The sequence below is a fragment of the Festucalex cinctus genome, chromosome 3 (genome assembly GCF_051991245.1).
Source record: "Festucalex cinctus isolate MCC-2025b chromosome 3, RoL_Fcin_1.0, whole genome shotgun sequence".
Taxonomy (NCBI): domain Eukaryota; kingdom Metazoa; phylum Chordata; class Actinopteri; order Syngnathiformes; family Syngnathidae; genus Festucalex; species Festucalex cinctus.
Window position 1 is genome coordinate 1,857,854 of NC_135413.1, and position 24,508 is coordinate 1,882,361.

Here is a 24,508-nt window from a genome sequence, read left to right on the forward strand (position 1 = left end):
CATTATACACAATTTTTGAGATCTTTATTTGATCAACGTATTTTACATTACAAAGTGCAGTAAAAATAGAACAGTAAGCTGAACAGTTATCAAAGAAAAGAAAGGGGTGTGATGACTTTTTGGTCCTCGTTATACGCTGCAGGCTGGATTGTTCCACGGGTGGTCATCTTCATCCTGACAGCATAAAGAGGAAACAAAGCAAAAGAACACATCAACTATTCAACCCTGCATAGACACATTATTTTTAAGAAACAAAAATATACGTTTTCAATGCAATTGCATCGATGTGTACAAATGTCAAACATTTAAAAGAGTGATCGTAAACAGAAAAACATCAGCAGAGACATGTTTAAAGGCCTTTATTATTGTTATTATGATTATGAAGCCCGTGTATCTCCATGTTGTTTTTCGCTCCCATTTTCCGGCTCTATCACGGAGGGATTTCAAGGCTTTTATCCCCACGGGGAAGCTGGCCCAAGTCTTTCTCTGTCAATTTTCACCCATTCCCCAATTCACACGAGCATTTTCTCCCACTAAGCCCACAATGAAGGATTTGTCCTTGTTCTTTGTCCACCTCTGATATCTTCATTTTTTTTTTGCCTGCTCCTTTTATTTTCTGCAGACAGCATGCAGCATATGCAAATACACACTCCTTTATTCGTGAACCACCGCCCCCAAACCTCCGCCCCCTCCCCCGAATGAATGCAATCTTAAATGAGGCCACACGTTCACATATTTACAGAATTGAGATGTGCACTTGTTCTTGACCGTTTCTCCATTTATAATACTTTAGAATACTTGGATAAAATAACAAATGACACAAATGACCATATCCTTGAAAATATAGAAGACATTTGGCATAAAATGTCGGTGTAGTTTCACGAATGTCCTTCAATTAGGTTAAAATCTACTTCAGTCACATCTGGATTTTATTCAATTCAAATTTATGATGAAGGGTAATCAAAAACTGCCTTTGCCCAAATACTTCTAGATCTATAACAGTACTCTGAACAATTCAATTCATGGTTCTTTCTACTATTCGATGTGTACATGATGTTTTGTTCAAAGAGCCAACATAACATTTACACCGCAAAAAATGGAGTGATAAAAATTCAGGGTCACATTTTTTGACGGTTTTAACCCCTGAAGTTTAACTAACATTTCCAGAGTTAAATGGTGGCTAGGTGACGAGATTGGGTAATACACTACTGTAATATAAAATCAACAATGACCAGTGTTGACTAGTGTTAAATGTCAACTGCCATCAGTTGTTTTAACTCTGTGTCGTTTTTTTTTAACACATTCAAAACTATTATTAGAAATGTAACTATATTTAGTATAAAATACACACTTAAAAACAGTGGGACCAAAAATAACTCATTTGGGTCAGAAATGGACTGATCCACGACTTGAGTCATTTTGACATAATTTTCTTGGTCATTTACATACATAACAACCCACCTCCCCCGCTAAAATAGGGTCATTTAGGGTCAGAAAATTGGGTCATTTACAACCGGAAAAAAAAGAAGTTATTTTTGCATAAAACAATCCCCAAAAATTAGAAAGTTGGGTCATTTTGACCTACGTAGTGGATTAGTCAATTTTTGACCCCACTATTTTTAGAGTGTAGCCACTTTTGAAGTGTTAATTTAAGTCTGTATAGGTGTGAACGCTGTACAGCAGGGGTCTCCAAGTTCGGTCCTCGAGAGCCCCTATCCAGCCTGTTTTCCATGTCTCCATCCTTCAGCACAGCTGAATCTAATGATCAGCTAATCAGCAAGCTTTGCAGAAGCCTGATAACAATCCCGATCATGAATCAGGTGTGTTAGTGGAGAGAAACATGGGAAGCAGGCTGGGTAGGGGTTCTCGAGGACCAAACTTGGAGACCCCTGCTGTACAGTGACTATCCCAAGTCAAATGTCCACCTGCACTCTTTTTGACTGCAAGTGATTATCATTGGCGTAGTTGTTTGAAATAAGAAAGCGCATGTCTGACAAGTGGTGTATTTAGTGCCTTGCAAGCTCACAATACACATAAAGGCTGTTCACATCAATGGCCTTGGATGAATGATAAACATAAACTGCTTTCTTCCAACGGACATAGCCAGAGAATGTTAATGGAAGTGGAGTGCATGTGTGTGCGCGCTGCAGTGACAGTTCGGCCTTTTCACGGGTACATTACTGCGCCTGCCGGCCTCTTCCCCATAGCAACGCCAGCCGAGGTCAAAGGCTATGTAACCCCCAACACGCACGCAGGCAGGGACCTCCTCCCGAACTCGGCGGCTGCACACATGAACTTGAACTTAACAGGAGAACTGTTGAATCCAACTGATGAACGATGACGTCTGAGCAAGAGCACAGCCAATACTCGTCACGCTGGAATGATTCCAAAGAAGTATTAAAGGCGCAGTCACCTAATTCTCCTCTCCTGCAGGATCTCCACACGGAGATTCCTCATAATCCGAGCAAGCGTCTCGACATCCTTCTTCAAGATACTTAACGCTGAGCTTTGTGGCAGATTAGTCCAAGTTGCATTAAAAGAGCCCGCGTGAGCCTCGCTTGACCCACATGGGAAGGCATCCCACTCTCTTGGGTTCTGCCCGTGAGCTGAGCATTAAATATTACAGCGTGTTAAACATTCATACGGCCGAGAGAGATCCAAAGATAAGCTCGAGCCCCAGGAGGACCTTTGAGAAACATAGCAAGCTCAACAAAAAAAATATTCAAAAAACGACGACCATCTTCCTTTAAAGTAGCACACTTGACGTTGTGTCAATAAGTAGCGCATGCAACAATTTGTCCTTTATTTAATCAGATTTGTTAGCGATATGACTACTTTTGTCAAATAATACCCGCAATAAATAAAATCCGCGAAGAAGTAGTGAGGTTTAAACTTTACATTTATTATAAACGTTTTAAGGCTCTAAAATCCCTTACCACAGAGGTTTCTGGGGTTGGTGTAAGACTGGTTTTGTAACCATGTGGGTGGCAGGTGGTGTTTAGTTGGTGCTGGATTTCACTTTGATTCATCTTTCTTTCCTTTGACCTTTCCTCTGGTCTCCTGACCTTCTGAATTTCACGACTCTGGCGAGACTCTGAAGTATCCGGTTAAGGTGAAGGGTAATGGGATTTTTATTAGGTTTTAGGTGAACTAATGAATACAAATTTACACAAATTCACGCGCACAAAAAAAGAAAAAGAAAAAAAGAGAGCAATGATGATAAGATGTTGAATCGGTAAGACTGTCGAATGAACAATTCTGAGTTCTCTCTTAGAAAAAAACAAAAACAAAAACAAAAACCTCACCAAAAGGTTTATACACTTTTTCTCAACGAGGCATTTACATTTTCTCACATTTCTCTCTTGTTTAAACATTCTCAATGTTCAAACATTTATATACATTTTATAAAATCAGTACATTACTGTAAAAAAAACAAAAAAAACATGCAAAATTGCAATTAAAAAAAAATCTGGGAAACAGCGAGGCCACGCAAAGTGAACACTGGGAACACTGTGTGTGTGTGTATATACATATACATACATACATATATAAATATATATATATATTCGAATCAAACCAAATCGTTCCACTTTGAAATATAACGAGATATGTATTGAATCGTCTTTTATTGGAGAGAGCTATCTTCGAAAGAAATGTCACGTTTGCTGTACTGTCAAGTTCATTCAAATGTATGTAGAGTGACAACTAAAAAGTAATTGCCTTTCCAACTGAGCTGCATCATATCAAATGCAATCGTAATCCCACAAATTGTTCTGCTTTTAAATCGAACCGTCCTTGGATCATTTCACACCCCACATATCGAAAACCGCACTGAATTGTCTTTTGTGGAGAGATGCGCACACCTAATATGATATAAAAAATGGGAATGACATTCAATTATGTTTTTATTTTACACAAATCAGGACAAAATACAATCTTAATTTGTTTCCTTAGAGCTTGTTTTGCCTTCACCCGGAAGACACTCTTCTTCTATTGCTACCTATTTGGCTGCTGCTGTGTTATGTGTTAGAGGCCTAAAAGAGGAAAAATAATAGAAGAAGAATGTCTTCCTGTCAAGGCAGCGTAAGCTCGAGGAAAACAAATTAGGGTCGCACTTGGTTTCCCGACATGTGTTGAAGACGTAGTGGAAAGTCATATAAAGGCTCCTTTTCCGTTTTTCAATTTCCCAATTTTAAACGAGAAACGGTTCAAACGTTCCTGTTCAATAGCGACAGCAACACTGCCTCCTTGTGGACGGAGGAGGAACAGGCCTTTGAGAACTCGTGTGTAATTGTTAAGGGTGTCACGATTTCGATTTTTTATCGAAATCGATCGAAATTACGTCACGATTTCGAGCATCGAAATAGAAGAGAGGACACACGATTCGATGCCCCCCCCCGCGCCCGCCGCCACCGCCGCCACCGCCACCTCCCAGGAAAGCAAATGAGACGCAGCCATTCAGCTACTAGCTAACGGCACTTGTTAGCTGACTTCTCCTGCAGTCATGATGGCAAGCGCGGACAGACACAGCAATGGTGCTTCAAGCCGCTCCCGCTTCTCTCGTCACCAGTTTGGAAACATTTTGCGTTCCCGGTGAGTTATGTCGACAACGTTCACGTTGTCGATAAAAAGACCACAGTTGCAAGATATGCTATGTGCGCGTACTGCACTCGGCCACGGTGTTACGCCCGGCTCGTCAAGGGGAAGGGAAGTAACACAATAACAGAAAATATAGAGTAGATAAACACGGGTCGACTTTAACATCTGAGTAGTTTTAATTGAAATTTCAGGCAGGGGTTTGACAAGGGAGTGAAAGTGGAAGGTGAACAAATAATAACCGCATTTGACAGAACTGACAGAACGGAGGAGAAACAATAACTAATAGGGGTATAATACACGGATACACAATAGCGTCGCGCTGGCACAGTCGTCCAATCGGAGTGTCGCGCTGGCACAGTCGTCCAATCGGAGTGTCGCGCTGGCACAGTCGTCCAATCGGAGTGTCGCGCTGGCACAGTCCTCCAATCAGAGTGTCGCGCTGGCGCATTCAAACTGAATGGCCCGAGCCGCCAGCCGTAACAACGGGAAACACGACAAACATGACGGGACATTTACGCAGGCATCACAAAGATTTAGATTTATCAAATTCAACTAGAAGTGGGAAAACAACGGTCCAACCAACTATTTCATCCTCATTTACAGTGAAACTTCCACACACTTCAGCTCGCGCGAAACGCCAGATCCATAGGTCTATTTATAGCAGCAGACCTGCAGCCTTGGAAAACGCTGGATTCAAACATTTAATTAGTGTACTTGAACCACGCTACAGTATGCCCAGCAACTGTAAATGTTGGGATATAGTTTGTTCAGGCTGTATTTGTTCCATGACTTTGGATACAATATATTTTTTGTTGTTGTTGCACATTGCACATTATTTTAAGAGGAACGCACAGCACACTGTTGTAACCAAAAACAGTCAATAGATGGCAGGCACCCACTGTGACTTTTTGTTTTTGTTTTTTTATTTTTTATTTTACACTTCAGTAAGAACAAGACGGTTAACTTTATATTGTAAATAAATTCTTTGAATTTGATCATTCCTGCCTAATGTCAATTATCATATATTACATAAATTTACACAAAAATAATATGGAAATTGCATCACCTATATGTAGCCGATCTTTTGAAATAAGATTTACTGTACAATGAATAGAACCAATGATCATAGACTAGCCTTAGCCTACAGAAGCATATGCCTCTGTGTTATAAAGTGGGGGAGCGGAGAAAAAAAAAAAAAAAAAAAAAATCGAAAAAAAAATCGAATCGTGACCCCAAAATCGAAATTTAAATCGAATCGTGGAGTTGGCGAATCGTGACACCCCTAGTAATTGTCTATGTGTCTTGTGAATTTTTGAAACCAGCATGATGCTTGTCTCAAAAATAAATGCACGTGTCTGACAATCCACAAACACATATTTGGCAACTCACAAGCAGAATTGAACATTTACAAATGGTAAGCCATGATAAATGCAACACAACAGTAAATAAACACGTGAAAATGGTGAATACATTTGTGTGAATATTTTCTCAAAAATCTACACGCAGGCACACACACAAGCATGAAGTTAGTTAATATTTGAACGTACAAACCATTGATGTCCTAAATCCTCTTTCCTGCCCAGATGGAGTCTTGATTGAAAACACTCTCTGTTTTCAGAGATTAAACACAGACGCTTATGTTCAATCACCACCTAAATTATTTGGGACATGACTAACTTAATGTCACATCCACCCAAAAGAATGAAGAGAAAAAAATATCTATTTAATCATGAAATGAGTTTAGATAGGAGGAAGTTGGTGTTGTTTGAGGAGATGGCGTCTCGGCGTGGCTCTGCAACAGACGCGCACTTGTTTTCACCCTATTTCGATCAATATTAGCGGTAATGAGGGGTCATGTTTTATCCTCGTCTGTTTTAACAGGATTTCTCTTCTATCTTCTATCTATATGTGTTGTTCATTATCAGTGAGCTACATCATTTGGCCTTTCACATAGGCACAGAAACGTTTGCGGCATTTCAAATGTTAACACCAATCATATGCTGATGTTAAGATAAATCAAAAGGTTTGCAGGCAACATACAATCAGATTGAGACGGTGAATGTGTGTCTGATTTCTAATTGCATTCCACCTGTGATCAAGGTGTAGGTCGCTATGTGTTGCATGAATGCATCTTCAATCGCTCTCAACCGGCAGAGAAAAACAGCATCGCATCTCCATGCCTTTCAGACATGCAGAGAAGGGCATGAATAGACTAATGAACAGTCAGGTGGCACCCCCCACCCCACCCCTTTCCCCAACGCACACATATCAAACACGCATACACTTGCAAACACATTCAAACTCAGCGCCTGGCCCGACCTCAGTGCTCCGCACGACAGTCTAATGTCTCAGGCATCTGCTCATGTCTAGTCTGGAGGGCCTTTCCCACCCTGCCCCCCCAGGCCGGGGCCCGCTGCGGCACCAGCTATCACAATTGTGGGAAAGCTAGCTTTTTTTTTTTTTTGGAAGGGGGGGCAGGTGTGGCGGAGGGGGGCATACGGGGGGCGCTAAACAGCTATTGAGAGGGCAGCGAGGGAGCGAGCGAGCGCAGACTTGAATGATAATGTGAAAACGCACAACGCTGTTCATTAACACACAAGCGCGCCAGCTGCACATGTTGGCGGTGGACACGCATGCTCGCTACAGCAGCTAACCGAGGGCCGCAATATTAGCGCCAAGCCAATATCAGAAATTCAACCAAGAATCATGCTCGGTTATTAATTTCGGAATGTTTATATTAATGCAGGTGTAGTGGCTGGAGATATGTCTAATATTCTGACTCACAAAATGGTCATCAAAACATTAGAGGCAGCTGTCATTATAGTTCTGTGTACTTCTACATTACTACAACCTGTGCTGAATTATGCCAATCTGTATATATTGTATATGTCATGACAAAGCTCTGTGTATGTGTGAAGGTGACAGGGACTTTTTTAATATTTGGTGTAGAGCCTGGCCGATTGAATTGTAAGATTATGACCCTTCAAACGTTAGCCAAATTTGGTGATTAATTTTATGTTTACGTATTCTTACCCATTTACAGCAATTGGACACAAGCAACACTGGTCACATTGTTCATAACGCAGATTTATATAACCTAACCTTGTATCCTTAAATATATGTAATTAAATTTGTTGACCTATCACGGCATTTAAACCAAACTAAATCTGAATTTTTAGAAGCAATGCTTAGGTTAGCAATGACTGTTTGTTTCAACAAAAAAAAAAAAAAAAAAAAAAAACTAACACAGTGCAACATAAGTCAAACATAAATGTGTTAAATATGAAATAAATTCAACTACTGGTAATACAAACACACGTATGGCAAAGATTAAAATGATATTTTATGCATTTGAGACTCTTAAAATTAATCATCCAAGTAATCTGTAATGGGCTCTTTGCACAAATCCACTACTTCCTTCATTTCCTGTCTGTCAGGAGTGGACAATCTGATTAATCCAGGTGTGCCTAAACTCAGTAACCACGACGACAATGGCCAGACACACCTGGATTAATCAGATTGTCCACTCATTAAAGACAGGAAAAGAAGGAGTGGTGTTAAATTCAGGAAGTAGTTGAGCTGTGCAAAGAGCCCATTGGTATTTTTTCCTGCAATCAGCATCGGTCTAAAAAAATTAAAAATAAATAATCCCTAATTTGATGGCATTAGATGTTTCCTGTATGATTTTCGAGAGACTTTTGGCTTTTACAATATATTTCGGAGATTTTTGATGCCACTTTTTTTTTTTTTAGACCGGTAGTAAAAGTACTCAACTCTTGAGTACACAGTAAATTCTGTAGAGTAAATTTGACTCTATTTATTTAGAGTGGGACCAAATGGACTCAGTTTTAGAGTAGGCTAATATTTACACGAGAGTACAAGTGAGTAAAAATTGAAAAACATAAAATAAAAATCACTTCAGGGTTGAGGATCAAACTCACAACCTTCAGCTTGAAAGACTGCCACACTATCACCTGAGCTATCCACCTCCTACTGTTAGCTTAGCTCCAAGAGGAGACCAAGAGCATTGTTTTTGGTCTTGGAGAGAAAAGATATATAGGGATATGCTAACAAAAAGCAGGAGCTGCATGGCTCAGGGAGTAGATCGGCAGTCTCCCAAGATGAAGGTCGTGAGGTTGTTCCTCAACCCTTGAGTGACTTTTATATAATTATTTATTTTTTCAATTCTCGAATTTACTCTCTTCCAAGTGTAAATATTACTCTAAAACTGAGTCTATTTGGTCCCACTCTAAATAGTCAAATTTACTCTACAGAATGTGTAGTCATGGATAGCGATGATAAATGACTTGAAATTGAACAACAATGAACAAAATGTCCTCATCACAAATATAAACACACATCTAAAACATGCTCGGTGTGTGCATGTGTTTATGACATGTGCCAGGTGGACGACGACATGGCGTCCAGCGTGCTGTGTGCAAAGGAGCACCGTGACAAGAAAGGGTGGCAGCTTTCCTTCAACCAGTGCCAGCTCATTAATTTTGTTTGCTACCCAGCCCCCTTCCTATCACCGCCACCCTTATACCCCCTCCCACTATCACCCACTAACTGCTAATTAGCAGGAAGAGGACAGATGAAAAAGGGGGGAGGCCGTGTGCGTGTGTGTGAGACTGGGGAAGAAACAAGGAACTCATCTTTTCTTTATCCACGCACACACACTCGCCATTCGTCCTCTCACTACTCCGACCAACGTTACCCTACAAAAACAGGATGATGCAATTCACCTTATACGTCAAGCCCGGCCATTTTAGATATCACGGCGACATCTCCCAAGATGGCTCCCCCGAGCGCAGCCAGGATCCGAGACGGGCCAAGGTCTTTGTCTGCCTCCTGGCACGGGCGCCCCTACGTGTCTGTCCCTGGCGCCGCAGATGGCATCCCATCGCTCGTGGGCATAAAAAAAAAAAAAAGAGGAGGAGGGCAGGAGGAAGCACGACGACCTCGTCCTCGTTTTCGCTTCCGCCATCTTTTCAAGGCGTTAATTGAAAGTCTGTAACGAGAACATCAATCAGGATTTAGAAAACAAGCGCGCATTGAATTGTTGGCGATGGCGAACGCTACACAAAGAGCAGCAGCGACGCACGTTTGGACGCTCGAGGCTGCTCATCACACGTAGCCAACGAATCATTCATGTGCTGGAGGTACAAAGGATGACACAATGGCGCCTTGGAGCATCCCGTAAATAAAGACACCTCGAACAGGAAGAGGCTGGGACCGCAGCCCTTTTCACGTAGCTAATACGCTGCAGTGAATCCAGGCAATTAGACAGCCAGCGCCTCCGCAATAGGTCGTTAAGGCGCTGAATGCAAACTCATCTCACTTCAGGCTTTCCGTGGATGCGGACTGCAAGGCACTCGAGGAGCGAGTTGAAAAGTTCACATCCCGTCGACAGGACGGCCCGGCCTCATTGAGGCCTGCCACAATGTCTCTCAAAGACTCTGGAGATTCGTTGCAGCTTTTAAACACAAACGCCAAGTGTTTTTTTAAACCCTGTTCCGCAGAGGGTCCTACAACACTCCACTGCATTATTAGTCGTCCTGGAGACATTAAACCCAGCACAAAAGCACTCGCTTCCCCCTTTCTTTTCCTCTGTCAACAAAGCGCTCTGGATGTTTTACATCTAAATTCAAATAAAAGATTCACGTTGGCACTTTATGACAAGCTTACACACCGATCTAGTTCATTCGGCGTTCACTCATTCCATATGAATATTTATAAAGCCTGTGCCAAACAATGTGCCCACTTGTGTTTGCTTATTTAACATCCATGCCATGAGGCAGAGGAGGCCATTGCACAAGTCGGTTTAAAACAAGCAATTCGTATCACTGATTTGATTAGTGGCTTGGTGATGTGCATCCTCAAAACAAAATTGTGTGAAATCCAATTATACCCAAAGATTATACACATTAACATCTATAGATCTGCATGCACACGTTTATATGACTCCAATTAATATTATAATTCAGTGTGCCATATTTACATTTTCATTACCGTCATATTAGGAGATAAGATAGATCACTGCACTTTTCAATTCTGCTCTATTTACATTACTACACTTGACTTTTTATTTTTATTTTTATTTTTTATCATTACACATGTACAGCAATACTACATTATAACATTACAAACTGTCAAACTGCCCTAAATGTCTTTTCAGGTCACCATTATTTTCATTTACATTGTGTACCTTCTGTGGTATGCAAGTGTTTTTCAACACGTAAGAAAATAACACAATTTACATAGTCTGCTTGTTCATAGAAGATAATTGTGCTAGCATTATTTTTTAAATGCAGACATTTAGCACATAAAAAAAAACAACTCTTACCTTTGGGGTAAAGGCCAGCCTTAGATCTGTTTCTTACTTTGTCTCTCTAAACGTGAATTACGGAAGTCATTCCTACATTCGGTTATCTAGCTTTATGACAGGTATTGAACACTCATACAGCTAGATAACCAAAGACAGAAACAAACTCCCAAACCGTCTGAAGCTGGTTACCACGCAGGATGCCACTTAGCATCTAGAGGAGGTAAACATGTGTCAGTGTATTTACAAAATCCATTTACAGCATTTTGCTAAATAATCATAAAACACACAGCAAAGGAAATAACAAATATATTTTTTTCAAATATTATATTTAAATTTATTTTGTTACATTTTCAAGAGGAGAAGCTTACAAAATATAATATCGCTATTATAATTAGGTCACTACTAATAACATCCCCATTATTAAAAATAATAATAATGCATGTACATATCGTTAGGGTAAAAAAGGCCGAAACCCAAGCCACGTGGCCTATTAACACTAATTAATAAAATAACAAACAAAAAAACGTCATGCAAGAAATTGTCATTCAAAAGGTTGCTGTCCATTTTTTTCTTACGATAGAGACGTCTGAATAATAAAGTTTTATTTCCACGATTATTACTATAAATCTTTGATATTGAGGCAATTTACGAGGCCGCGTGTGTAGCTTTTTTAAAACGTAAGCTTTGGCCAATACACTTGGACGTGTTCAAACTCACATAGTGGGATCAAGGTTCGAAAACATAACGCAGAAAGAAAAGAGGAGAATTAAGACGTTTATCGTCAGATGACCGAGCATGAACGTGCGTCCAACCCTTTCGAACACGCCATTTGCTACAGTTGACGCGTGCTCTCACTTCGTTTTGTCTCCTTGACGTTTTTTTTTTTTTTTTTTTTTTTTTAATAGGCCCCCGGCATCTCCACTTTTTAATTAGACTTATGTCATTGGCCTACTTCTACAACTATTCATGGAGTTAGGCACATGACACCACGTTACAGGCCGAAATATTGTAAGAAAAGCGTGCATTATTGAGAAGGGCATTATTATTACTTAGTAATCAATGACTACATTAAGTATTTTTTATTGACTGTTTTTTTTAATGCAATTATTTATTTATTTATTTTTACAAAGTCAGAGCGTACATCATGTTTACCCTGAATGCACCACGGCAGTAAGACACATGATGTGAAGCAGGTAAAAACGCGATATAGGCGTTCATCGTGTCCTTATATAAAAAAACAAAAACAAAAAAACACCTTCTCTTACCTGTTTGTGAGCTCGGGCTGTGAGGTCCTTGATCAACAGTCGACTTGAATTTCACAAACGGGTGTTTTGTCACGCATGGGGCCCAGGTAGAGTGTCCTCTTGCATCCTCGTTCATGCACGTTCTCCCTCTCCTCCAGCCTGCGCTCTTCTTCTACTGTCACTCAAGCGGCGCTGGGATGACATCACAGGCAGTTCACGCTTTTTGACCAATCACGGAGTCCACGGATTTCGAAGAGTGTTAAAGGTGGTGAGATGATGTGCCTCGAAATGAAGTCGATCGTTTTCCTTCCTACAAAAGCCTTATTATTTTATTTTGCGGCGTTATTGCAAAAAAAAGAAAGAAAAAAGAACAAGTGATTTCCTAGGAATGTTGTTCGGAGTCATCATTTAAAAATATTAACACAAAGAAACAAATAACAAAAACATATTGCAATGTACAAGACAATATAATTCAATACATTAAGGCAGTGATGTATTCATTCCCATACATGGCATTTAGTCTTTAAATTTCACTATATATTGCAATATAACCATAAAGGACAATCCGAAGTGCGACTGTTAACTCTTTTTATATTGTTTTGCTTTTACTTACTTACTTACTTTCTTACTTACTTACTTACTTACTTACTTACTTACTTACTTACTTACTTACTTACTTATCCCTTATCCAGTCATCTTATATTCTATTGTTTTATTGCAATGCTCTTATATATTTTTTTTTTTATCTTGACTTTGTATTTCTTTGTGATGTGTATTTGAATGTATTTATGTATAGAGGGCTACAAATGGAAATTAGCAACTGCTGCTAGAATATATATATATATATATATATATATATATATATATATATATATATATGTATAAATTTTTAACTTAATATATTGGATTAACATAATTCAATTGTCTGTTACCACTTGACGTAATTCAATTAAGTTGGTCAACAATTCGCTTTTTAGAGTGTGATGCTGTCTACATGTCCTGGTCATTATTTTGACGTTTTAGTGCATCTGTGCATGTTTATTTGGGGCATTTTTAAACAGATCTCTAAGGAAGCAAAAACAAAAACAAAAAGACATGTATATAACAGTATGCCGGATGAAATGTAGAATTAATATGCAAGTGTACAGCAGAAATTAAGAAAAATTGAATCAATTTAGTCACGTTGAGAAACTATGATGGATTTGACTGGTCGGGATTTGGTTCCCTCTGCTGGACGCAGAGCGTCACTGCACTAATCTTACGCATTATAGTCGTGGATAGCCGCTAGGTAGGCCAAGACCGTTGACGCCGCGAGGCCGCCATATTACTACTCCCAATAAACGTTTCTCGCATACAATCCTATACATTTATACTACAGTATCGAAATTGGAGAAGATTTGAGGTAGTACTTAGTAGAAACAACATGAGTTATGATGTTTTAAATGTGTCAAACATAAACAATAGGACTTCAGACATTTTACAACTTGCCTTAAATACATATATAAATTATATGCTAATGCAGTGGTTAGCACGTCCGCCTCCCAGTTCTGAGGACTCGGGTTCGAGTCCAGGCTCCGGCCTTCCTGGGTGGAGTTTGCATGTTCTCCCCGTGCCTGTGTGGGTCTTCTCCGGGTACTCCGGTCTCCTCCCACATTCCAAAGACATGCTTGGCAGGTTAATTGGGCGCTCCGAATTGTCCCTAGGTGTGCTTGTGAGTGTGGATGGTGTTCGTCTCTGTGTGCCCTGCAATTGGCTGGCAACCAGTCCAGGGTGTCCCCCGGCTACTGCCCAGAGCCAGCTGAGATAGGCGCCAGCTCCCCCGTCACCCTTGTGAGGAATAAGCGGTCAAGAAAATGGATGGATATATATATCTTAAAAAAAAAAAAAAAAAAAAGAATTATAGAGAATTAAAGAATTATAACTGTAATTCAACAAAAGATGATCGATACAAGAAAAGGGGTCTCCCCAAGCAGCACATGGCCTACCGTCCACTTGTTCAACAAAATATAGTGACCTCCCCGCCACAAACATCCCCACCTCCGCTCCCCGGCCCTATACGAAGAGCCTATGAGCTGTTTATGTCTAATCTACAGTATACGTATTTAGACTAGTCTGCTCGTGAGATGGGAAGTCTGCTCGTGAGATTGGAGGAGTAAAATGGCCGCCCTGTGGCTTCAACGGCTTGCAGGGGCGCATCGGCTTGCATCGGCTATCCAGTATATACAGATCAGTGGTGGTGGGGCACATTACAGGTGGCAAACAACAAATTATTTTTATTCTTATAATAATAATAATAATAATAATAATAAAAACAATTATTATTATTATAAAAATATATTTGAATAATCATACAGAACAGATGAAATGTCGAAATAAAATACAAATGTATAGCAGAAATAAAGGAGAAAAAATGCAATCAATTCAGTCACGTTGAGAAACACAATCAAGGATAATATGGCTAGCCGGCACTTGTCTCCCTCTGCTGGACGCAGAAAGTCAGTGCACCCATCCAATGCATTTCAGTGGTCGTGCAAATTTTGCCTAGGTTTACAATCCAGAGGGAAAATAAATTCTTCTTTTTCGTCTTTTTATAATAATAATAATAATAATAATAATATATATATATATATATATATATATATATATATATATATATATATATATATATATATATATATATATATATATATATATATATATATATATATATAACATTCCAAAGACATGCATGGCAGGTTAATTGGGCGCTCCGAATTGTCCCTAGGTGTGCTTGTGCATATGGATGGTTGTTCGTCTCTGTGTGCCCTGCGATTACCAGTCCAGTGCCCCCCGCCTACTGCCCAGAGCCAGCTAAGATCGGGGCCAGCACCCCCTGCGACCCTTGTGAGGAATAAGCGGTCAAGAAAATGTATGTATGTATATATATATATATATATATATATATATATATATATATATATATATATATATATATATATATATATATATTTTTTTTTTTTTTTTTACTCCGCCTCCTAGTACTGAGGACGCAAGATAGAGGTCTGGGCTTCTGCCTTCCTGGGTGGAGTTTGCATGTTCTCCCCGTGCCTGCGTGGGTCTTCTCCGGGTACTCCGGTCTCCTCCCACATTCCAAAGACATGCATGGCAGGTTAATTGGGTGCTCTGAATTGTCCCTAGGTGTGCTTTTGAGTGTGAGTGGTTGTTCGTCTCTGTGTGCCCTGGATTGGTTGGCAACCAGCTCGAGGGTGTACCCCGCCTACTGCCCGAAGCCAGCTGAGATAGGCGCCAGCACCCCCCGTCACCCTTGTGAGGAATAAGCGGTCGAGAAAATGGATGGATGGGTGATATGATTTTGTTTGATTGATTGCCAATTTGCCTTCAATGTTGGCGTGCGAGAGTGCCGCACATTTTTCAAAGTGAAGCTGGAAGTTTTTGTTTTTGTTTCCCCCGATATTGTACACTGTGGCATGACATATCTGTAAAATACACGTTTTTATAGAAAATGAGAGTGGTGCACTTCCGAGGTTCAGTATATAGCAAGTGAGGAGGGATATATTATATGTCATCACATCCGCCATATTGGAGGTGAAAATTAAATTCGACATAAAATGGACAAACAATTGATTTAGATTGCGTTAGAATGACATAATTCAACCAAAAGCAATGGTTATGGTTTAAAACATTGAGTTGTGGTTTGATGACACATCTCTACGGAGGAAGTGAACGAGGCATCTTCTCAAATAGCTTCACTTTGCCACAATCAGCTCCAATCAGCTCGAAGTATTGTACAGAATGTCCCGCCTTTCCCGAGCAAATCACCGTGGAGTAGTCCCAGACTGATCTTGTTGCGAACTCTGTTGAGTGGATCACAATATCAATCTGGCTATTTCCAGGTTAGAAATGTGAAGAATAGAAATTTCTAAATTGCAATTACTTTCTTGTATCTGTGAGTAATGGTATTGAACATCCCAAAACTTTATTTTATAGTATTTTTTTAAAGAAATACTCAGGGAAACAAGAACGCCTGTATAGAATATTGTGCCAGATTATATGTATAAATAATATGCAAGTGTACAGCTAAAATAAAGACGAAAAATGCAATAAAATTAGTCAGGTTGAGAAACATTGGGAATGATAATATGGCTGACAGGTATTTGCCTCCCTCTGTTGGACACAGAGCGCCATTGCAATCATCCCACACAATTCAATCATCCCACACAATTCTAAGGTTTTGTTGCCTAGCTTTACAATCTAGAGGCCCAGACGCACATAACTAAACGCTGTACATATTTTATGGTACCCCGATCACACCATTAATGACGAACTTCAATGATAATATAATACAGAGATTTAAGACGCATGTTGAAAAAAAATGCTTTAATTTGTTTAATGATTACTTTTAACAATTTGTTTTGTAACGCCAGAGTTTCACAGAAAGTGTTTGGCTGAGGGACTGCGTGTGTTTCGTGTTAACAGTCAGTTCTTTCAACGCTATAATGGAGCCCAGGAGAAACTTAAGACTGACAATAAAATCTGTCAGAGTCACACTTGTACAGGGGAAACAGGGCAGCGAAGCAAGAAACACGGCTCAGTGGGAAATAAGCAGAGGAGCAAGTCTCACCACACTGCTCTGGTTTACGGCCTTGGAAGGACTGACATCACACTTGGAGACATTCATTCTGTTCTCCAATCTCAGAGATGGCAGGGTGTGCGGTTGGGGGTTTAGCGTCATCTGCGCCGCTGATTTAGAGGTCTTTGCTAGCCTGCCGCATCACGCGATGCGGCTCCAATCAAGTTTATGCCTGCGGATCTTTCTGGGGACGCTTTGCTTTGGAGTCTTCCCATTCAAAGCCACGTGTGCATGCCGTTTCACTCTGTGCCTTTGTAATTACGAGTTTAGGCTTTCGTTGTCTCGAGAGTGAAAGCGAAAACCTTATTTAACATGTTTGCTGCTGACCGCAGTCTTAGGTCATGTCCACACCAGCACAGCTATGTTGAGAAACTTAGTTTTTGGATTTGTTGTGGCCTTTTGTCCACATGTTTTTGGCAGCTAAAACCAAAGCTTTAAGACAACTCCAGCAAGGGTGAAGGTGTCCAAACCTCACTTTTCAGTGTTTGCAAAACATTCACAATTGTGCTCTTGTGTCAATATTTATCTAATTGAAGAAGGGTTGCAGAACATATCAATGTTTTCACACTCTGGCTAGTACTTCTTGTTTGTGCCAATTTCCTGGACAGTGATGACATACACAGCACTGCTGATTGTAAAGAAAGTCGTGAATATTTCACATTTTATTTAAACACAGGGCTCAGAATGTGCAACCGAGTGCTTGGCTGAGGTTTAACCATACTAGTGTAAAGGACGCGCATCTTGCTTGAGCTTTACTGATTGCAGAGTCTGACCTCAACCTTAAACATATTTTGTCACTAAAGTCCATTAGATTACATTATTCTGATCTGGATCACATAGTTATTTACATATAAATTGTCATCATCGGATCTCACATTTCCAAATACTCAAAAAAATATGGTAAAATATATATCCCTTTTTTTTTTTTTTTGCAGTTTACAAATAATTGCACAAATTGCCTAGTTTGTGTTAAGATATGGATGAGGTGGGACCCAACAGCGGAGAAACCAGGCAGGCAGAAAGGCAGGAACGAGAATAACTTTATTTACTGGAACCAAGACGGTGATGGACAGGACGGGACGGAACGTGAGCAGACTGGTTGCCATGACTGGGCAAGATGTGGACAGACTTGAGTGACGTGAACAGACTTGAGTTGACGTGGACAGGCTTGAGTGGAACGTGGAACAAACTTGAGTTGGACGTGGAGATGACTTAGCGAGATGGCTAGGAGGTGAGACACTTGACCAAACGTAGATAAACTTGACTTGACTTAATTAAACTCGACCAAGCGTAGGTTAACCTGACTAAACCGCAACAAAGCTCCAGCCAAGCCAAGCCAAGCCAAGCCAAGCCAAGCCAAGCCAAGCCAAGCCAAGCCAAGCCAAGCCAAGCCAAGCCAAGCCAAGCCAAGCCAAAGTAAGGTATAGTAATGCTCCTACAACGCGTGAAACAATCACCACTCCCTAAATACAAACACTAGCGAGCCACTAACAATATTCAGCTGGGCAACACAACAGGCAGAGGGCACTAATTAGCAACACAAACGGGGAGGGGCGACACACACAGGTGTACGAGGTTAACTGTGACGAGATAGGGGAGACAAAACCGGACAAAAGACAACATAAACAACCAAAACTCAACTCCCCAAAACCGACACATGACAGTTTGTACATCATTATATGGACAATATGTCACCCAAATGCACATATTTTCTGTACTTTCTGTATGAGCAAAAAAATATGCAGTGGGCTTTAAAGCTGACATTCTACAGGAGCTATGATCTCTTCATATTTATAGTCCGAAACTGCAAGTAGTATACATTCATCATACCTCTCTCTAGCCAAAGAACAGATGTTTGTCTATCTCTGTGAGACGTTTTCCTTTCCTTTTTGGACAGCCGTCTGAATAACATCTAAGAACATACAGAAATTTCAATTTTGTCTTTTGTAAAGCTTTGTAGATGTCTGGATCCCACCTCGTGATCGTGCAGTTAATACATTGGATTTGGGTGACACAGTCTGCTTAATTGCTGGTAACACACGTTTATTCCGTTAAAATAACAAACAAACTGTAAATTAGCACTGGCGGCTGTCATGACATTGAATATAATTCATGCAACATTCAACCAAGTTTCAATGTCTAACCAATGCAACTATCTGGGTGTCCTACTACAGGGTGAGTCATAGACTTCTTTATGCTTTTTGCAGTCCCTCTCCAAAAGTATTTGACATTACTTTGATGAAAGATCTGACCAATTTGAAGTTTTCAAAGGAAGTGGTCTTGTTGTGAGGTCACGCAGTAGCGTGGCTCCTTATGGTTTGCAAGTCTGATTCCCAGATTTTATGCAACGCAAGTATGGCGACAGTATTATAGCACAAGGAAAGCTGTTATTTGCTCCTCAAATGGGATGGTTGCAGTTATACCATTAACCATAGTTTAGTCTTGTGTGTGACATCACGGAAAGCTTATGTGCTGTACTTGTGATTGTTACACCACAGCGCATCCTTTTCTCTTGCATGAATGCACTACAGCAGGGGTGTCAAACATAAGGCCCGGGGGCCGGTTCAGGCCCACAATGGGGTTTAATCCGGCCCGCGAGATAGTTTTGTAAAGTTAAAAACAAAAAAACAAAACAAAAAAACCCCCCAGTAATGTCAGTCCAATTAATCAGCCGGCCACAATCAAAGCTTATAAATTAATAACTACACAAGTAAGTCTCAGTTGAGCAATGCAACTTGTACATGGAATTGCTCTGAATGTCGTTATTTTAAACACAATTTAAAGTTAGTTTGTTTAAAAAATAAAAACATGAATCAAACACAAACGTGCTGAATAAGACACACATTCAACTACACATTGGATAAGGATTAACGTCCGTATAACTTCATTAACGGCACCCGGCACACAATGCATTCAGTGAACAATATACAGGTTTATGCAAAATCGGGAGATATAACACGCCTGGAAGTTGGAACTCATACGGGCAAAGTGTTGCCGCGTTCATTTGCATTCTTGTTATTTTTTTGGGACAATATTTGTACAGATGAGCCCTGCAATTTAGGGCTAGCCCACATTAGCGAAAATCTGCGTCTAATTGATGGCAATGTTTTAAAAATTATATACAATTTTACCGATCCGGCCCACTTGCGAATATATTTTTCTCCATGTGGCCCCTGAGCTAATATGAGTTTGACACCCCTGCACTACAGTAACCTCTATTTGATTACTGGAGCACTCCTGTTAACATGGGCAGGATACTTTACCTTTATATGTACTCTCTATTATTGGACGCGTGTGCAACAGGATTTTCATTCCCATTTAAAAACTGGATTCATGCCAATAGACATGATTTCAGTTCCACTCACAGGAATATGGGAACATGTGTTTCACATTGGCCCATGGTTTCTTCTTATGGAGACCCCGGCCACGCTGACTTTTGTCAACTTGAGCTCATGCGGTGTTCCGTCTATATACTGACATCCCTCTTGATCGTATAACCTAAAAGACACGGAGCAGTGATGATGCTAAGGGGGAGCATCAGCATGTCCCCTGATATGTGAGTGTTGTGCGTTGAAAACCAATAAGACACATCTTGTTCCCAAAGGGTTAGAAATATTTGAGGTATTTCTTTTTGCAAATACAATTGAAACCTTCTGTCTCACACGCGTTAGTATTTTAGGTAGATTTGAAAACTGAAAATCGACAACATACACCTGTAACATGTTTATTTAAAGAAATAAAAAACGTCTTACTAGTTTTATTAAATATGTGTGTCACCAAATTACTCTGTCTCTTAAGTAATGGGCAACATTGATTCTAGCCTGCACTTGAGAAATATATTCCAGCTTTAATGTATGCTTTATTTTCAATCACTTTTATCTTTTATGTTACTTTCCCGTTTAACAGCACCCATGGGTTAAATTTGGTATTCAAAGGAAGCGAAGAAACGAAAAGGGAACTACTTGGCTTACACAGCTTCAAGATAAATACAGCTTGCAGAAATGCATTGCAGGTGTTTTTCCCATCAAAATAGTTGGACCCTGTTGACATTAGGTTTGAAATTGTCACCCAAAGATTCTTTTACTGTAACAATGAGGAACAGTCTTTTATACATTTAGGATAATTCACGATGATTTTTATTTTATTTTATTTTTTTTAGTATTTCTGTTTCTCTTTTGCAGCAATTAGCATTAGAACATAGCTAAATTTCATCATTATTCACACATCTGCTTAGAATTGTGGGGAAACAGCTTGTTTTCATCATGGCCCTGGTTGATCTCTTATACTCTGCTGCCACCTACTGGCCGTTTTTGTAATTACTACCATTTTTTTCCACCTGTTGTCTGCAGTTGAGAGGCTGCATCAAAGCCTTTTGTATGCTCTAGCATTAAACAAAACAAAACAAAAAAAACCCATTAAAACTATAAATACATCTTTGGGACACTTAATACATTTAAAATAGAACGTATTTATACATTTTTGGGAGCAAAATAGTTACGATAGTAGAATTTCTCTCTGAATGTTGTATTGTAGGAATCATGCTGCGCAGAGTTGTTGCCCCCACCCTTCCTTCCATCTTCTTCGTGTGTGCACGTGCACTCCCAGGAGAATTAAGAAAAAGTCAATTGAAAGCATTTAACTTCAAAGCGACTGCTCGTTTACACAACTCTGCACAAGGAATGCATCATAAATGCCTATTTACAAATCAATGTGCGATTCTGGCGCCTCCGTATATTGATACGTGCATTTTAAAGAGGCCCGCAACAATATATTGCTGTACCAATTTTATTATTATTTTTTTTAATCTTTTCAAGCTTTATATGGTCTATACACTGAATAGAAACCATATTCTGACAGACTGAACATATTTGTGTCAATCGAGGGCAAATATTGACTTTGTGTGATTTGAGCTGTATGTTTAGAATGGTCAAAATCTCGATATCCTATCATCAAGTGAAGGATGTGCTAATATAGCAGTCATGATATTCTTCCTTGCCCATCTTGAAATAGTTTTCAGTTCCATAACAATCAGTCGTATGTCAGATGTACAGAGAAGCAATTTTTTCCAATAAGCTGGTTATTACCAATCTGCATTTAATTTCAGTGACTTAAATATTAATTCGTAAACTATTTTATTTAATTTCCTTAAAAAAATAGTTGTTCCTTCTCACATGCATACAGTATAAGACGATTGAATGAATTATCTGAATTTCTTCACTTTCTCTATAGCTGCATAAAGCATCACGTTGTCAGATGGGAACTGGTTTTGTTCTTGCCACAGTTGTGCCCAGCATTAGACTGTGGTGAGAAGTGCATCTTTAAGGGATCAAGGATCTTGGGATTAGAGGTATAACTTCAGTCCCTGCCCAGTCTATTTGTGATACTTTCCATCCCAGAGCTCTGCCAATAAGCGATTTTACATTGTGAGTGTGTCAACTGACGAGTAGCACACATCGCACGCAGCTCAGCAGTTTCAGAGAGGGATTTGACTGCAGGGGGCGATATAGCAATGGCTTCGAATGGTGGGAAAGGCTTACTGTGGATATTCATTGAATGCATTGTGTTATCGTATGTCTTTTCACAGAAACATCAGATGGAATGTACGGGAGCCATCCACTGAGGGTGCATGAAAAATGGAAAGATGATACTTCAGTGTGCTGGAACGTGTGCTTTCTTACTGGGTGGCACTGATGTAAATGTCTACTCGGACTAGAATACAGACACCACAGCAGTACCAGCCAAGAGTTGGGCAAATCCTGAAGAAGACCTTAATATACTGAGTCAAACTGTGGGGCAAGCCGCAGAGCAAAGGTTTCATAACCTCACCCAAGGCCAAGCAGAGTGGTTTGAGTAGGCAAGGCTGCTTTATTTATAAAGTGCATTTCATATACAAGACAACTCAATGTGATCCTCACAAAAAAAAAAAAAAAAAAAAAGATATTCAAAAGTGGGTTGTATAACAGGTTGTTGTTGTTTTTTTAAAATCATCACTAAGTCACAATAAAAATAACACAAGAAAATCCCCATAATGACATACAGGATATACAGTACTTAAAATATTGTAATTGTTGTAGTTGTAGTTAAAGGGATACTTCACTTATTTAGCCCATTATAGCAATAAAAAGTTCATATCTTGTCTAATTAATTTGATACTTTCATTATTTTTCATGTGCAATTAGTACCTTTTTGCACTTTTTGCAACTTGCTGTTGACTGAAAATGACATCACAAGGGCTCAGGTAGCCAATCACAGCTCACCATTTTCTAGGTTTGCTCATGTTACATTCACAAGCTGAAATGTGATCGGTTACCTGAGCCCTTGTGATGTCATTTTCAGTTGACAGCAAAAGTTGCAAATGTGTTTTTACAGGTACTAATTGTACATGAAAAATAATGAAAATATAAACATTATTATAAGCAAAATATTAATGTTTGACTGCCAAAAATGGCTAAATAAGTAAAGTATCCCTTTAACTTCAATTTTCAACCCCCCCCCCCCATTTCCTTTTACTTTCCTTTGGTTTGTTTATGGTTACCTTCTTTTTTTCCACTACACTGACAATTCGGAATGGTGACAAGTTTGATGCAGGAGGGACCTGGTTTTAATTGTTCTAAAAATTAATCAGTTAGTCATGACTCATTGATATGTGGTGGATCAGCTTAGCAGTGACGACTGTAGTTTATGGGTAAAGGCGCCACACTTTTCATTCTGTCCTAGTTAAGTTTATCATTTTTTTCCCCATGCACTCCTAAATTTTTCCTGTCATTCCCAGATTTCACCCAGACGCTTGCAGTTTCAGTGATCAGGGTGCCCCATTAATTTGATTTGTCTGTCTCCTACTTAGAGAACGCCAAGACAAATGTCTGTCATACTTAGCAGCTATTACATATTACAAATTAAATCATAATAAAACATAGTCCATCCAATGCTCAAAGAGGAAACTCTCACTGCAAGCACCACTTAGTCACTGTATTACTTTATGGGTCTCATACTCAGAATGAATAATTACTACATTTTGGACAATACATGAAAGACAAGCGTCAAAGTGTGAAGTAAAGTAAGACCTATCCTAGCTATCTCAATGGAGAAGTCACAAATAAATCGAGCTATCGTGCCTTTCTTAAACTCACATTCTGGAGCTGTTATAGATCTTCCTATGAATAGATATGAATAGTGTTCGTGCGTGCGTCTGTAAATCTGGTAGTTGTTATGGATTTTTTGAACATGTCCACACAGAGGCTCTCGCTTCTTGCATTTCCCACATGGGAATATCAATATGCAGTGGTGTTGTGTGGCTGGTTGTAAAGTCAATTGTACATCTGGGTATTTTTACGCAAAATATTCATCAATTATGGAGCAGTGTTCAAAATGCTACAAAGGCAACTGTGTTAATGGTGTGATAGCAAGTATGGCATCTTGACTTCAGTAGGAAATTATACAAAAATAGCTCTGCAATCTGCCTTGTGCGTGCGGGTAGCAGTTTAGCTAGCTGTTACTACTGACCAAGAGGACATACGTAGTTACGTAAAGAAGAAAAACAACAACAAGACGTTTTATATGCAGAACAGGGTTGTATGAGGTAGAGTGAGATAGTCTATCAAGGCTAACTATCTTATAAAAAAAATATGAAAAATTGAAGAGAGGACAAACCTACGCTCTACCTGTCCGTTGGTAAAATTGTTTGATGATGTCAAGTCCAGTGTATCA

At 39.6% G+C, this 24,508-nt stretch overlaps 1 protein-coding gene and 1 long non-coding RNA gene across 2 annotated transcripts in view; both read right to left on the reverse strand.

Annotated features, from left to right (window-relative positions):
* chst6 (carbohydrate sulfotransferase 6) overlaps nucleotides 1-24,508 on the reverse strand; it is a 136,715-nt gene that overhangs the window by 71,511 nt on the left and 40,696 nt on the right. The window lies entirely within an intron of this gene.
* Nucleotides 16-11,083, reverse strand: LOC144015440 (uncharacterized). Its single transcript, XR_013282702.1, has 3 exons — nucleotides 10,946-11,083; nucleotides 9,345-9,610; nucleotides 16-174 (listed from the first exon to the last, which is right to left on the reverse strand). It is a non-coding gene; the product is annotated as an uncharacterized LOC144015440 (long non-coding RNA).